Source organism: Rhinopithecus roxellana, chromosome 4 (assembly GCF_007565055.1).
Source record: "Rhinopithecus roxellana isolate Shanxi Qingling chromosome 4, ASM756505v1, whole genome shotgun sequence".
Lineage (NCBI taxonomy): Eukaryota > Metazoa > Chordata > Mammalia > Primates > Cercopithecidae > Rhinopithecus > Rhinopithecus roxellana.
In genome coordinates this window covers 48,811,418-48,828,320 of record NC_044552.1, presented here as the reverse complement: position 1 = coordinate 48,828,320, position 16,903 = coordinate 48,811,418, and the positions used below count along the sequence as shown (strand labels likewise).

The window sequence follows — 16,903 nt, the reverse complement described above, 5'->3', positions numbered from 1 at the left end:
GCCAGTGCGAGTTCCGGCGGATGCGGGCGCGGGCTCGGCGGGCCCCAGCACACAGGGCGGCTGGCCAGTGGCCCCGCCCAAGGCAGTGAGGGGCTTAGCACTTGGCCAGCAGCTGTAGAAGGCGCACCAGGTACCCCAGCAGTGCTGGCCCGCCAGCGCTGTGCTCGACTTTTCGCGGAGCCTCAGCCGCCTTACCGCAGGGCAGGCTCGGGACCTGCAGCCCGCCATGTCTGAGCGCCCCCACTCCACGTTGGGCTCTGGCGTGGCTAGAGCCTCCCTGACGGGCGCCGCCCCCTGCTCCCTGGCGCCCGGTCCCATCGACCGCCAGCCCAAGGGTTGAGAAGTGCAGGCGACGGCTGGGGACTGGCGGGCAGCTCTGCCGCAGCCCGGTGCAGGATCCACTAGGTGAAGCCAGCTGGGCTCCTGAGCCGGATGGGGACTTGGAGAACTTTTATATCTAGCTGGAGGATTGTATGTGCACCAATCAGCACCCTATGTCTAGCTCAAGGTTTGTAAATACACCAATGGGTACTCTGTATCTAGCTAACCTAGTGGGGACTTGGAGAACTTTTAGATCTAGCACTGCATCTACCTAAAGGATTCTAAATGCGTCAATCAGCACCCTGTCAAAACGGACCAATCAGCTCTCTGTGAAATGGACCAATCAGCTCACTGTAAAATGGGCCAATCAGCAGGATGTGGGTGGGGCCAGATAAGGGAATAAAAGCAGGCTGTCCAAGCCAGTCAGCGGCAACGTGGTTGGGTTTCCTTGTAGGCTGTGGAACGGTTGGTGTTTCACTATTTACAATAAATCTTGTTGCTCAGTCTGTAGGTCCATGCTGCTTTTATGAGCTGTAACACTCACGGAAGGTCTGCACCTTCAGTCCTGTCAGCAAGACCACGAACCCACCAGAAAGAAGGAGCTCCAGACACATCTGAACGTCTGAAGGAAGAAACTCCGGACACACCATCTTTAAGAACTGTAACTTTCATTGGGAGCGTATGCGGCTTTTTTCTTGAAGTCAGGGAGACCAAGAACCCACCAATTGCAGGCACACAAGGGGTCCTTATTTTATTCAGGTAAAAAACTGAAGTCCTTACTATATCTCTGTAAATTCCCGTAGCATCCGTCCCCACAGCCTCTCTGGCCCCTATCCATTCTGCCCTTTGCCCGTTCTGCCCAGCCACAGTGGCCCAATAGCTGGTCGGTGAATACATCAAGCACATACTTAATCTCAAGGCTTTTGCAATCGTTCTTCTCTCTAGCTGTAATCTCTCATTACTTATTCTGAGTGTCTTGTTTCTGCAGTTGCTTTACTTACTCGACCTATGTAAAATAGTCATTCTTAACTGTACAACTCCATTACATCCTATCTTTGCCTTGCCTTATGCTTTTCCTTGGAGTTATAGATACCTGATGTAGATAGTATTTACTTTTTTAATGCTTGCATTAATCACCTAGAATATAAACTCTAAAAGAGGAGCTCTTTTATTATCTATCTAATGTATCTTGGATATTTGTTCCTACCTAAATTTCATGTTGAAATGTAATTCCCTGTGTTGGAGATGGGGTCTGGTGGGAGGTATGTGGATTATGGGGTAGATCCCTAATGAATGGCTTGGGCCATCCCTTTGGTGAGAAGTGAGCTCTGGCTCTGACTTCTCACGAGATGTGGTTGTTTAAAACTGTGTAGCACCTCCCGTGAACTTCCTCTCACTTGCTCCTGCTTTTGCCATCTGAAGTACCTGCTCTTGCTTTATTTTCCGCCATGGGTAAAAGCTCCCTGAGACCCTCCCTCTGAAGCGCATGTCCTATGCTTGTTGTGCAGCTGGCAGAAACATGAGCCAATTAAATCTCTTTTCTTATAAAGTACTCAGTCTCAGGTATTTCTTTATAGCAATACAAGGGTGGCTTAATACGTATCTCTAAAGCAAAAACTGGGCCTGGTATGTAATAGGTGTTCAATAAATATTTATTGAATAAACGAATAAATATTGGGTTAAATAAAGTTTAAAGCATCATAATAGAACACTGGGCAGATGTCAGTATGACAGTTTTCTTATTTACATACGGACATGGAGAGGTCTTTGTGGGCATTGGTAAGAGAGCAAACCAAATTACAGAACACTATGTAGAGTACAGCTGTATAAGATACATATAGTATATGTTTACAACTATGTCTAGACAAATTTGAAAGCTATATATCAAATATTACATCATTTATCTTTAGAAGGCTAATTGCATATTTTCAATTTATTATTTATAATTTTCTTTTTGTTTTTTAACTTTTTGTAGGTTACTTGTATAATCACAAAAGACAACTGAATAATTCTTGTTTTCTTCATCAACTTTTAAGTTCTGGGGTACATGTGCAGGATATGCAGGTTTGTTACATGGGTAAACGTGTGGCATGGTGGTTTGCTGCGCAGATCAACCCATCACTAAGGTATTAAGCTGAGCATTCATGAGTTATTCCTCCTGATGCTCTCCTTCCCCTTGCCCCACCGACACGCCCTAGTGTATGTTTATATTGTTACCCCTCATGTGACCATGTGTTCTCATCATTCGGCTTCCTCATGTAAGTGAGAACATGCATTGTTTGGTTTTCTGTTCCTGTGTTAGTTTGCTGAGGATAACGGCTTCTAGATCCATCCATGTCCCTGCAAAGGACATGCTCTTGTTTCTTTTTATGGCTGCATAGTATTCCGTGGTGTATATGTACCACATTTACAACTGAGTAATTTCGACACAAAAAATGTACTGTTATATGGATATAATGTTTATATTCTTTTTACAGAATTTGAGCCACTTGAAATTTCTGCTTTAACCCTTAGAATTTGGAGGGTCTGTTTTCAAAAATACATATATTAACACTTTAAATCCAGTAAGTAAATGTGGAAGTTTGTGGGAAATAGTCATCTGGAAACTCAGAATTGATGTTAACTTTCACCAGGCCTTTGTTCACATTATTTTCATCTATAATTAATGAAGGAATAATCCTGTACTATCTCTGCATTCAAAAATGATATATACGGTGCATATGTATATATGGCAAAAATCTAAGAAATGTAGCCAAATATTAATATTGCTTACACATATGTAGTCATATCATGGTGATCTTTTTTTATTTTCTTGATTTTGCAAGAAAATAATAAAGAGGCTATTTACATTTTAATGTCCAAATGTGTATACAAATATAAAAATTATGCTTTAAAAATCTAATAAATAAATGGAAGTAAAACATTTTTGAATTTTTTTTTAAGATTCCACAATAGATCTAGGTATTCTTCTTATCCATATGCTGATACTACCATTGCCCAAATTCTGGCAGTTGATACCTTTGGGAAACAGCTAGATGAATCACTACTATACACTGTGGTATTCAGTACCCCTCCTCAAGGGGAATTAGCCTATCTTTTGTTTTTCTTCAGTAATATTTTATCTTTAATAGACAAATAATGATTGTATTTATTCACGGGATACAATGTTACATTTTGATGCAAACATACCTTGTGGAATGATCAAATCAGGCTAGTTAACATATCTGTCATCTCAAATGCTTGTCTTTTCTTCTTAGTGAGAGCATTTAAAATCCATTCTTGTAGCTATTTTGAAATATAAAGTATATTATTTTTTAACTACATTTAGTTATAATGTAGTGTAATAGCCTTTGGTAGCCATCAGTGTACTCTGTATTTCTATCAGTTTGCCTTTTTAAATTACACATGTTAAGTGAGATCACGCAGTATTTGTTGTTTTGTGTCTGACTTATTTCATTTAGCATAATGTCCTCTAGGTTCATCCATGTTGTCATAAATGACAAAATTTCCTGCCTTTCAAAGGCTGAATGGTATTCCATTGTTTATATATACCACATTGCCAAAATCCTTTCATCTGTTGGTGGGCACTTAAGTTGTTTTCAAATATTGGCTATTGTTAATAATGCTGCAGTGAATGTGGGAGTTCAGACATCTTGTTGACATACTGATATTAATTCCTTTGACTATATACTCAAAAGTGGAATTGCTGGACTGTGTAGTAATTTTAGTTTTTTAGTAACATTCATACTGTTTTCCAAAATAACTGTACTAATTTACAATACCATCACCAATGTGCAAGGGTTCCCTCTTCTCCACATCCTCATCAACACTTGTTAGTTTTTATCTTTTTGATAATAGCCAGTCTATCAGGTGTAAGATAATATTTCATTGTGATTTAATTAGCATTTCTTTGATGATTAGAGATGTTGAGCATTTTTTCATGTATCTTTTAACCACTTTTATGTTTTCTTTTGAGAAATGTCTATTTAAGTCCTCTGCCCATTTTTAATAGGATCATTTGTTTTCTTCTTATTGAGGAGTTTGAGTTTCATGAATGTTTTAGATATTGGCCTTTTATCTAATGCGTAATTTGCAAATATTTTCTCCCAATCTGTGGGTTGCTTCTTTAGCCTGTTAACTGTTTCCTTTCCTTCCTGCAGAAGCTTTTTAGTTTGATGCAATACCATTTGTCTATTTTTGCTGCCATTGTCTGTGCTTTTGGGGTCAAGAAATCTCTGCTCATACCCAGGTCATGATGGTTTCCCCATATGTTTTCTTCTAGTAGTTTTATAGGTTCAAGTCTTATGTTATATTAAGTCTTTAATCCATTTTGAGTTGATTCTTGTACAAGGGCTGAAATAAGTGTTCATTTTGATTCTTCTGTGTGTGCATATCCAGTTTTCCCAACAACATTTATTGAAAAGTCTGTCATTTTCCCATGGTTTGATCTTGTTATCTTTATGAAAATTAATTGACTATAGGTGTGTGAGTTTATTTCTGGGCTTTCTATCATATTCCATTGATTGATATGTCTGGTTTTATGCCAGTACCATGCTGCTGGCTTTGTAATGTGTTTTAATGTCTGATACTGTGATATCTGCAGCATTATTTTTTCTCAAGATTTTTATTTGTGGCTATTTGTGGTTTCATACATATTTTACAATTTTTTATTTCTGTGAAAAATGCATTGGAATTTGCATAGGGATTGCGTTGAATCTGCTTTGGGTAGTATGACCATTTTAACAATATTAATTGTTCGAATCCATGAGCATGGACCAGCTTTTCATTTATTTGTGTCATCTTCAGGTTTTTTCAACAGTGTTTTATAGTTTTTAGTATATGGAACTTTAACTTCCTTGGTTAAATTTACTCCTACGTGTGTGTGTGCATCAACTAACCATAGTTATGTGGGTTTATTTCTGTCATATTCCATTGATTACTTCTAAATGAGTGTGTGTGTGTGTGTGTGTGTGTGTAAGATACTATTGTAAATGGGATTTTTTTTAAATTTCCTTCTCAGGTTGTATATTGTTAGTGTATGGAAATAATATTGATTTTGTAAGTTGATATTGTATTCTGCAAATTCACAAAATTTGTTAATTTAACAATTATTTTTGGTGGAGTCTTACAGGGTTTTCTATATATAAGATCATGTCATCAGGAAACAATTTCATTTCTTCTTTTCCTATTTGAATGCTTTTTTTTCTTACCTAGTTGTTTTGACTAGGACCTCCAGTACTATGTTGAACATAATTGATGAAAGCAGACATCCTTATCTTGCTCCTGATCCAAAAGACTTTAACTTTTCACCACTGAGTATGATGTTCACTGTAGGCTTGTTATATATGGTCTTTGTTGTGTTGAGAAATATTCCTTCTATAACTGATTTTCAAAAGTTTATCATGAAAGGATGTTTAATTATTTCAAATGATTTTTCTTCATCTGTTGAGGTGGTTATATTGTTTTTATTCTTCATTCTGTTACTATGGTGAATCACATTTTTAATTGTTTTTTACTTCCATAAATTTATTTTGTGATAGGTAGAAAACCACATCTGTAGACCTAGAAGCAGAGTGAATCTAAAAAATATTATTTATAATTATTATGAGTACACAATACGTATGTATTTTCATGAAGTACATGCAATGTTCTGATACAGGCATATGATGTTTAATAATCACATCAGAGTATTTGGAGTATTACCTCAAGCATTTATCATTTCTTTGTGTTAGAGAATTTCACTTTCATTCTTTTAGTTTTTTAAAATATACAATGAATTATTATTGACTGTAGTCACCCTGTTGTGCTGTTAAATACTAGGTCTTACTCATTTTATCTAACTGTATTTTTGCACCCATTAACAATCCCCACTTGATTTGCGTATGGTAAGCCATTCTTGCATCCCAGGAATAAATTTCATTTGACCATGGTGAATGATCCTTTTAATGTACTGTTGAATATAGTTTTTGGTATTTTGTTGAGGATTTTTGCATCCATATTCATCAGTGATACTGACTTGTAATTTTCTTTTCTGTTAGTTTCTTAGTCTGACTTTGGTCTCAGGCTAATGTTGACCTTACAAAATGATTGTGGAAGTATTTCCTTCTCTTCAATTTTTTGAAGAGTATGAAAATAATTATTATTAGTTCTTCTTTAAATGTGGGTAGAATATGTTTATGAAAATATCTTTTCCTGAGCTGTTCCTTGATGGCAGACTTTTCATTACTGATTTAATTTCCTTGCTCATTACTGTTCCGTTTATATTCCTAATTTCATGATTTGATCTTGGAAGGTTATGTATCGAAGCATTTATCTATTTCCTCTCTATTGTCCAATTTGTTGGCATGTTATTGTTCATAGTGGTCTCATAAGATCCTTTGTATTTTTGTATTATCAATTGTGATATCTTTTTTCATTTCTGATTTAGTTCATTTGAACCATCTCTATTCTGCCATAGTTAATTTAGCTAAGGTTTGTCAATTTTGTCTTTTTGGAAGACCAACCCTTAGCTTTACTGATCTCTTGTTATTGGTTTTCTAATTTCTGTTTCATTGATTTTTGCTCTGAAATGTTTCTTTTCTTCCACTAACTTTAGGCTTAGATTGTTCTTCTTTTACTAATTCCTTGAGAGGTAACATTAAATTATTTATTTAAAATCTCTCCCTCTCATTCTCTCTTTTGATGTAGGCATTTAGTATTACAAACATTCCTCTTAGAACCACTTTTGCTGAATCCCATGAATTTTAGTATGTTGTGTTTTCATTTTTCTTTAAATATTTTTAAAATTAATTTTGAAATTTCCTCTTTGAATCAATAGTTTTTTCAGGAGCATGTTGTTTAATTTGCATATATTTGCTAATTTTTCTTGGTTTCTCCTGTTATTGATTTCTAGCTTCATACCTTTGTGATTGAGAAAGATATTTGATATAATGTTGATCTTCTGATATTTGTTAAGATGTGTTTTGTGGTCTATCGATTTATCTTAGGGAATGTTACATGTATAATTGAGAAAAATGTATATATTGTTGCTGTTGGATGAAATGTTCTGCATATGTCTGTTAACTCCATTGGTATAAGTATAGTTCAAGTCTAATATTTTGTTATTAATTTTCTGTCTAATTAGTAGTTCTGTTGTTGGAAGTGGGATATTAAAATTACTTACTATTATTGTGCTGCATTTATGTCTCTTTTCAGATCTCTTAATCTTTGGTTTATATATTTAGGTGCTTCAGTGTTGGGTGCATATGTATTTACAATTGTTATATTGATTCATTGATCTTTTTTTAATAATATACTGACCTTCTTTATCCCTTTTTATAGTTTTTTTTTTTAACCTAAAGTTTATTTGGTGTGAAATAAATATAGCTACCCCTGCTCTCTTTTATTTGCCTGGAATATCATTTTCCATCACTTCAGTTTCAACCTGTGAGTGTCCTTTAAGGTAAGATGAGTCTTCTGTAGGTCCATATAGTTGGATCTTGTTTGGATCTTGTTTGGTATGTATCATGGTACTGTATGCCTTTTGACTACAGAATTTAATCCATTAACCTTTAAAGTAATTATTCATAGATGAGAACCTGCTACTTCCATTTTATTGTTTTCAAGTTGTTTTCTAGATCCTACATTTTTTACTTATCTCTTGTTTTCTTTATTTGGGATTTGTTTGCTTTTTGTACTGATATATTTTGAATTTTTCAAAATATTTTGTGTATCTATTATAGAATCATGCTTTGTGATTACATAAATCATCTTATACCTATAACAAGCTATGCCAAGTTGATAGTAACTTAAGTTTGATCACTTACATAAAGTCTGTACTTTTACTCTCCTCCTTCTAAATTTATTGTTTATGGTGTAATTCTTTACATCTTTCAATCATATATATACTTAACAAATTATTGTAGCTGTAGTTGCTTTTAAGAATTTTGACTTTTAACTCTTATACTAGAGAAATCCTTGATGTGTTTGCCATTATTACAATTTTCGAATGTTTTGGATTTGAAAAATGCCATTAATTTTACCAGTGCATTTTATACCTTCACATGTTTTCATGTTTCTATTTTGCATTTTGCATTCTTTTCCTTCAGCTTGAAGAACTCCCTTTAGTATTTCTTATAACTCAGGTATAATGGTGACAAACTCAGCCTTTGTTTCTCTGAGAAAGTCTTTAACACCCCTCATTATTTAAAGACAGGTTTGCTAGGTATACTATTCTTGATTGGCAGGTTTTTTTCTTTCAGAATTTTGAATATATTATCCTACTCCCTTGAGCTTTCAAGGTTAATGCTGAGAATTTTGCTGATAGTTTTATCAGAGTTCTCTTAAATGTGACAATTCGGTTCTCCCTTACTGCTTTCCATACTCTACCTTTAAGTTTTGACAGTTTTGTTATGATGTGCCTTGGTGTGGGTTTCTTTTCCTTTTTTAAATTTTAGATTCAGGGGGTACATGTGCAGATTTGCTGCAGGGACATATTGTGTGGTGGTGTGCTTCTGTTGATCCCACCACTCAGATAGTGAACATAGTATCTAATAGGAAGTGTGTTTTTTTAGCTCTTGGACCCTTCCTTTTCCCTTTTTGGAGCACACAGTGTCAATTGTTTCTATATTTATGTCTGTGTGTACCTAATGTTTAGCTCCTACTTATGTGAAAGAACGTGCAATATTTGTTTTTCTGTTTGTGTGTTAATTTGCATAGGATAATACCTTCCAGTAGCCTATCCATGTTCCTGAAAAAGACATGATTTTGTTCTTTTTTATGGCTTCACAGTATTTCATGATATATATGTACTTGGTGTGGATTTATCTGGATTCATTTTATTTTGTATTCTTTGGGATTCCTGTATCTGGCTTTCTATTTTCTTCCTCAGTACTGGGAAATTTTCTGCCATTATATTTTGAATATGTTCTGTGCTTGTCGTCTCTCTCCTCCTTCTAAACACCTATAATGTGTATGTTGCTCTGATTGAGGGTGTCAGTATGTCTCTTAAGATGTGTTCATTCTTTTTCATTCTTTTTCATTCTTTTTCCTTTTTGCTACTCGGACTGGATGATTTCCAGTGACTTGTCTTTGAGTTCATTGATATTTTACTTCTGCTTAATCTCATTTGTGGGTGAACCTTTCTGTTGATTTTTTCAGTTTAGCTTAATATTCTTCAGCTCTAACATTTGATTGATACTTTTATATACTTTCTCTTTGTTAAAGTTCTCAGTTTGTTTTTGCATTTCTCTCTGGACCTTAGTGACAGTCTTTATAATCATTGTTTTAAATTCTCTGTTAGGTAAATTACATCTCTTTCATTCACTTGGGTCAATTTCTGAACATTTATTTTGCTCTTTATTTGAAATATATATTTCTTGTTTCTTTAGTTTCCTTGACTCTGTGTTGTTTTCTGCATGTTAGATAAGACAGCTGCCTTTCCCAGTCTTATCAAACAGGACCTGCGTAGAAGAAAAATATCACTAGTCTATTTGACAAAAAATTTTAACGTGCCTCTCAAAGCTTTGTGTTTGTTCAGGCCACTGTTTCTGTTACTGGTGACTCCCAGGAGATTGGGATATGCCATGTCCTATCAATACTCTGTGAACTGTAAGATAGAGGCCAGACTTTCAAAATGTGGCCGGAAATTTCTAATGCAAGTATTAGATGTGTGGTCCAGTTCCTTCTATCCTCATGTTGAAGTTGGGTGCAGGTGTTATTTTTCCACTCTCTCTGCACGAAGCCAGGGAGAGGTTCTATGGAAACTGCCTGTATTTGTGTTCAGGCCACACTTTTTGATTCTGGGAAGGTAGCTTTTGGAAGTGGAGCCATTGTTTGTCTATGTCTTTCTTATCTGCGATCTAGAGTAAGTTAGAAATGCAAAGCCCCACCACTTCCAAGCTTAGCCTGTTAAGAATTCAGTCCTTTGGGTGGGAGCTATAAAAGTTGTGACACTTAATTTGTGAACAAACTCTTTTCAAGAATAGGTGGACTATAAAATAATAGAAGAAATAAATAGAGCTATAGAAGTTGTGACACTTGGTATGTGAACAAACTCCTTCTAGGAAAAATAGGCTGGGGACATGCCAACTTTCTGCTTAGTCTACCTGAGAGCTACTATTAGTCTGCATTGTTAGCTCCCTGATGCAAGCTGGAGGTTAAGCTGTCTAGTTGTCACTGGATGAGTGTGCAGTAAGCTGCTAGAGAGAAAAAAAAAAAAAAAAAAAAAAAAAAAAAAGGAGCTGTGCATTCTACCCCTGTTCTATACTGCTCCCAAGAGATATCGTTCCTGGAAGAGTTTGCATGCCTATTTAAAACCACCTCTTTGTTCTGTGATCTAGGGAGACTTGTAGATGCCTAGTCTCTTCTGCTCTTAGAGCCAGAAGTTTTGGGATATAGTATTTCTGGTAAATGCTGTAAAAGTTAGAGCATTTTGTGGGTGAACACACTCCTTCCAGAGAGAATTGGGAGAACTAGGATTATTGCAGAGTTGAACTGGAGGAAGAGTCTCAGGAAGTGCTAAGCTGCTGCTCAGGCTGTTAGAGAGCTACTTTTTGCTTGTCCCTTTAACTCTCAGATGGCGTTAGTTAGAAACCAGACTGTCAAGTAGCCACTAGGGGAGTATGCTGTAAACCTTCCAGGGAGAAACAGGTAGTGGTACTTTTGAGTCCTGTGTCTGTACTAATTCACAGTATTAAAGCCTCTGAAAAAGTGCTTGCACACACATATAAAACTGCCACTTTTTTCCTGTGGTCTAAATAAATTTGTGTAAGCCTAATTCTCTCTAACTCCCAGAGTTGGTGAATTAAGAGCCAAACTGTTGGGCACCTTATAATTGGGGTGCTATATGTGAGGTCCCAGTCTTCTCCACAGGGAGAATCTGAGTGTTAGTGATTTCAGTTATGTAGTGAAGTACCTGGAAGGGGGTCCATGCTCAAGTATGCCTCAGATTTGTCTACCCATTTGAAGTGCATATTTGGGTTTTATTTGGATTTTTTTTTTTTTTTTTTTTTTGAAACAGAGTCTCGTTCTGTTGCCCAGGCTAGAGTGCAGTGGCACAATCTCGGTTCACTGCAGCCTCCACCTCCCTGGTTCATGTGATTGTCCTGCCTCAGTCTCCTGAGTAGCTGTGACTACAGATGCGCACCACCATTCCCAGCTAATTTTTGTATTTTTGGTAGAGATGGGGTTTCATTATGTTATCCAGGCTGGTCTAGAACTCCTGGACTCAAATAATCCACCAGCCTCGGCCTCCCAAAGGGCTGGGATTAAAGGTGTGAGCTACCTCGCGCAGCCATGCGTGTTTTCTTTCTTGCCTGCTAGGCAGGGGTCTCTCAACTTATTTCTGACTTTCTCTCAGAGGGAATTAATTGAGATGTTCATTCTGTGCATTTGTGAGTATTGGGAGTGCCAGGAGCTTCCTGTTCTGCAATGTTGCTGACATCCGTCTAAGGAAAACAGTATAAAGAAAGTTCATCACAGAGTAACAGTAGATACATCTGGGTGTCTTAAATACAAATTTTCTCTCTCTCTCTCTCTCTCTCTCTCTCTCTGTTTCTCTCTCTTTCTTTCTCGCTTTCTTTTTTTTTTTGAGTTTCACTCTTGTCACCCAGGCTGGAGTGTAATGGCACTATCTTGGCTCACTGAAACCTCCGCCTCCCGGGTTCAAGCGATTCTCCTGCCCCAGCCTCCCGAGAAACTGGGTTTACAGGCATATGCCATCATGCCCAGCTAATTTTTGTACTTTTAGTAGAGACGGAGTTTCACCATGTTGGCCAGGCTGATCTCGAAGTCCTGAGCTCAGGTGATCCACTTGCCTCAGCTTCCCAAAGTGCCAGGATTACAGGCGTAAGCCACCGCACCCGGCTACTTTTATTTGTTATATTTTTCAAATGCTTATATATATATATATATATATATATATATATATATATATACCAAAACTTTACGACTGAAAAACTATTTTGAAAAGGAAAAGATCATTATAACAGTTATAGATTGGTTTTCAGTAGCCTTAGCAACTTACTAACAATCCTTTTATGTTACTGTTAGACATCTCCCCCATGGAATGTCCAGAGCCCCTTTCCAGTGCATCATTGAGAGAACTGGCCTTACAAAATTGCCCAATCTGGAATTCAGCAGGACTATACACTATCTCTGTTAAGTCATCTCTCTGAAAGACAATGTTGGCAGTGTCTGGCCACAATTCAAAGGTTACTACCTCCTATAAAAAAGAGGACTAAAACATTAAATGTGAATACAAATGTATAATGTTTTGAGGTGATCTGGTAAGATGTTGATCTTCCTTCATTTAGTAATAACCTTGCTGGATCAGCAGGTACATAACGTCTTTTCACGGTGATAATTAGAATATGCAGCAGACTCTAATAGTAACATAAAATGGGAAACAGAGAGCAGCAAACGAGTTAAGATAAGGAATTTAAAGGAGTTAAGAATGCTTTTTAATAGTTCATTTTAATTATGGTCTTAGAGATGTAACAAATTTCTGAAAATCAGACCCAACTAATAGAGTAACAGAACCATCAACAAAACACAACCACGGAGACTTGCTCAATTTTAGCTGAAAGGGGAGAGCACTGTCTCAGCCAAATTGGATTGATATGATTGAGTATATTAATTTACCCAAAAAAGAAAGAATATGACATATACCTTCTTATCATGAAGAGGGATACATGCGATTTATTCTAATCTGATACCATTAAATATTCAGGCTATATAGAATGAATTATGGAACTAATCCTCTTTAAATATTTTTACCTGCCATTTTTATGTTAGCATACCTACATTAAGATACTGGCTAGCATTTAGCTTTTTTTTTATATAAGTAAATAAATTGGTGATATCATTAATACTTCCATTAATATGATTGTTTAAAAAATAAATAATAAATGAATCCATTCTTGATTTCCTGCTAGATTGAGGGCCAGAACTTAATACTAATCCTCTAAGGCAATCTTATTTTTTGGAGCTATTTTGGTTCTCTTGAAGACAGACAGCCTGTCTTCCCAAATGATGACATGAGCCAAAGGAATGGCTGTTTAATCGTAATTTTTAACTTATTCAGTAGATTGAATGATTTTGCATATAGAGCACTGGATTGTGAAACTTGTGCCTTGATAAATGGTGACAACCAACATCAAGTCACACAAAACAAAAGTAAGAATTCATTCTTCCTCCTCAACCCGCCCGTCATCTCAACTGGTCTCCAGATCCTGGAAATTTTAAATTCTGACATTTCTTATACCTACCATTTTCTCTTCGTCATTGCTACTTTTAGTTCAGCCCTTGTCATTCTCCCCTGAACTACTGACATAGCTTCGTGACAGGCAAACCATCTTCCATAGCATTGCTTAAGCAATTTTTCAAAACCCAACCAGGTTACTCCCTTTTGGAGCTCACCAAAAGCCTCTCTTTCTTCCATTAAACTCTAGTCTTCTTGGTGAAGCATAAAAGGCCACCCATAATTTATTTTCCTCTTCATCCACTGAGTCTCAGTAATGTTAGTCCATCTGAAGTCCGCAGAACAAACCTCAGAGTCTTGCCTCCTTGTGGTTTCTCAGCTTCTCCCGATTTTGGCTGCCTTGTCCCTCCACTCCTGGCCACACCTCATTAGGTTGTTAGTGAGGAGTTTGATGGGCAAGTTATGGTGAGGTGATCAAGTAAACCTAATTATTATTATTATTATTATTTTGGTAAGGTCCTCCAGTAAAAAACTGCAAGAGTTTTTTAAAATTTCTCCAAAAAGTACTGCATCATGTCTGTTTTTATTACTTGGTGTTTGAGAACTCTGTTTACTGATCTTTTAGCCAAGAAACTCATGACCATATGTATGTATTCTTTTCAGAAATGTCAATTTTAGGTTGGCTAGATCTGAACAGACTCCTCCAGACAGTAGCATGCTACAAAAGTTTTAAGTAGACAAATATAGTGGTAATGCAAAGGTGATTGGAGGAAGTCGAATGTCATTGAACAAAAGATTTAAACAACTTTATGTTCCAAAAAGAAATGCCCTTTAATATGAAGTTTTTTTTTACTGATTTATCAGTTTTATTTAATAATTTTTCTTTTTTTCTCTTTTTTATGTAGCTTAATTTGTGTTCTAGTTTATCCAATTCATACAACTAGTGTCTTCCTCATTTTTGTTTTTGTAGAGTCTTTGACACAAAAGTCTTTTAGTAAATATTACATGTCTTTTGCCAAGGTGTGAGGTCTAGTGCATTTAACTGTCATGAGAATGATACGTTAGCTAAAACAAAGTTTATCAAAAGCAAATACATCAATTTAGGGAATTTTGAATGGGAATTTCAGAGCCTTTGGATGCCTCAGTAGCAGCTGTGGATATGCTGGCAAAGCCCAATAAGTAGAGCTTAGGACTACTTATGAAAATTCCCACCAGAGCAGCTGTACTTTCTTCTCTTTCATTTATATATTACAACATTTTACTTGAAATGTAGAATACATTTTAAAATCAGGCACACATTATAATTAGAAACTACCAAAATTGATAATTCTGTCTCTAAAATGTTCTGATTCAATAGCAGCTTTCATTTAAATGAAAGTATTATTTTCATTGACATTAAATTGGGCTTTATTAATTTCAGGTGTCTATAATTTGCTTGGGGTAAAATTGTGTTATCTTTTTACTCAACTCATTGAAATTTAGTACTTCCTGTGCTATCTTTGTCACTAACAGAAATTACAGATATTGTTATATAACATTTTATATGTGGAAGTTCTCTCAAATTAGGGTCTATGATAATCACTACACTGAAATGACAGTATTTTTAGACTCACTTGGATCTTGATATTTACTTCTGCAATGATAAAGCATATATATTACTTTATCACAAATTTAAAACATATTTTGACAAGTATGTTTTAACATACTTAATTTCTTTATATTCTTTTAAAAATGTTTTGCCCTTAAAATATTATTCTGAGAAGGAGTCTGTACACAAAGAGGACTGATGGCTCAATGAACAGGCATTCAATGGTAATACAGCCGATATTATTTTGTTTTGGATAAGCAGCGATATGACCACAGGTGGTTTCTATACCTATAAGTTATGGACCTCAGCAGCTGTACTTGTTTGGCAAAGATTAGCACTAGTCACTGAGTCTTACATTCAGGATCTGTGTATCACTGCACTCTAGAAAATCATAATTATATCACCTTCCTTGAACAGAAAGTTATGTTACTCTCTTCCTTTGTTTTGTAAGTTTATTTTCCTTGTGTTCTTCTTAAACTCACTACTTTGATGCTTTACTAAGTATGTGGTTTTTGCTGCCCCAAGATCCCTTCAGCTGCTTCTTCTAATACCATAATTTTCCTTCATGATGCACCCGTTCTGCACCATCAGATTCTGTGCTTTGAATAGGGCCAACTCCACTGACAACCTATATCTATGATACTGGACATGGGGTAAGTTCCTTTTGTAAAACTGATTGGCACTTGACACGTCTAGAATTGATGTAACTTAATTCTGCAACTTTAATAGGAAAAGAATCACACTTTCTACTCTGCTTTCTAAGAGAGAAGGATGTTTGCCAAGGACTTCACAGCCATCTTCCCACCAGAAGGAAATAGCCTTTCTGGGAATAGAACTGGTAGAGAAGAATGCAGCTAAGAGACAGGAGGAAACAAACAACTTAGACCCAGAAAAAATCAGTTTAAAACATGCCTGAATTTAATTCTTCCCCTGGACTCTTCAACTATGGTAGTAACCAAGTCTGTCCTAACTTAAGTCCTTTTAAGTTGGCTTATATCAAAAAGAACAGTTATCTTGGTAGAAATCATTAGGAAAGTTTAATGACTCAATCCCTTGAAATGAAGAAAAGATTGATTAATTTTATGATATTAAATAGAAATGTGGAAAACAATTCTGTTATGTAATAAGTCAGTGAATGTAATATAATAAATTTTTTGTGTGATGTAAGCCCCTCATATACATACTTTATATTACAGCAAGCATTAACACAATAAACACATTTTACGGAGGAGTGAATAACTTCCAAAGGTAAGTCCCTCATCTAGATCTACAGAGAAAAGCAGTGTTATAATTTTTGTTTGTTGGACTCTAGAGTCTGTGTTTTTTCATTATGCCTGCGGAAAACGAAATATAGTATAACTTCTCTACTAGTATAAAATAAACATGAACAATATGCAATCAAAAACTCAGTTGTGTAACTGCACAAATACTTCTCTCCCATCCCTCTCTCTTCTTAATTTCTTGCCGAAGCAGCATTTTATATTTTTTTTGAGCATTCATTACAGAAAGGCTTCCAGGTGATTTAAAAATAGAAGTCTCATGGCACCCCAAGAAAGACGATATGCTGTAGGTTTACATGAAGAAGGTCATAGCCAAGCTAAGACATAAGATAAATAAGTCCCTTCATTGAAACTAGGAAAAAAAATAGTTGTCAAGGGATGAACACAAATGTAGATGATTATCTTTCCAATGGAACATAGAATTTCTGCATCACTGGGAAGAGTTTTTTTTTTTTTTTTTTTACACTGTAGCTGTATTTGGAGGGTATTAGATACTGTAGCTGAAGTGGCATAATGTTTAAGCATACTGGGGTT

The 16,903-nt window shown here is 35.9% G+C and overlaps 1 protein-coding gene across 1 annotated transcript in view; it reads left to right on the top strand.

The window, feature by feature from the left end:
• Nucleotides 1–466: 466 nt before the first annotated feature.
• The window catches only part of GFRAL (GDNF family receptor alpha like), an 84,562-nt gene continuing 68,125 nt past the window's right edge, over nt 467–16,903 (top strand). Inside the window, exons 1-3 of the mRNA XM_010375134.2 lie at nt 467–508; nt 826–1,080; nt 16,286–16,337. The gene's annotated coding sequence lies outside the window, so the exon portion shown is untranslated. The remainder of the gene's footprint in view (nt 509–825; nt 1,081–16,285; nt 16,338–16,903) is intronic.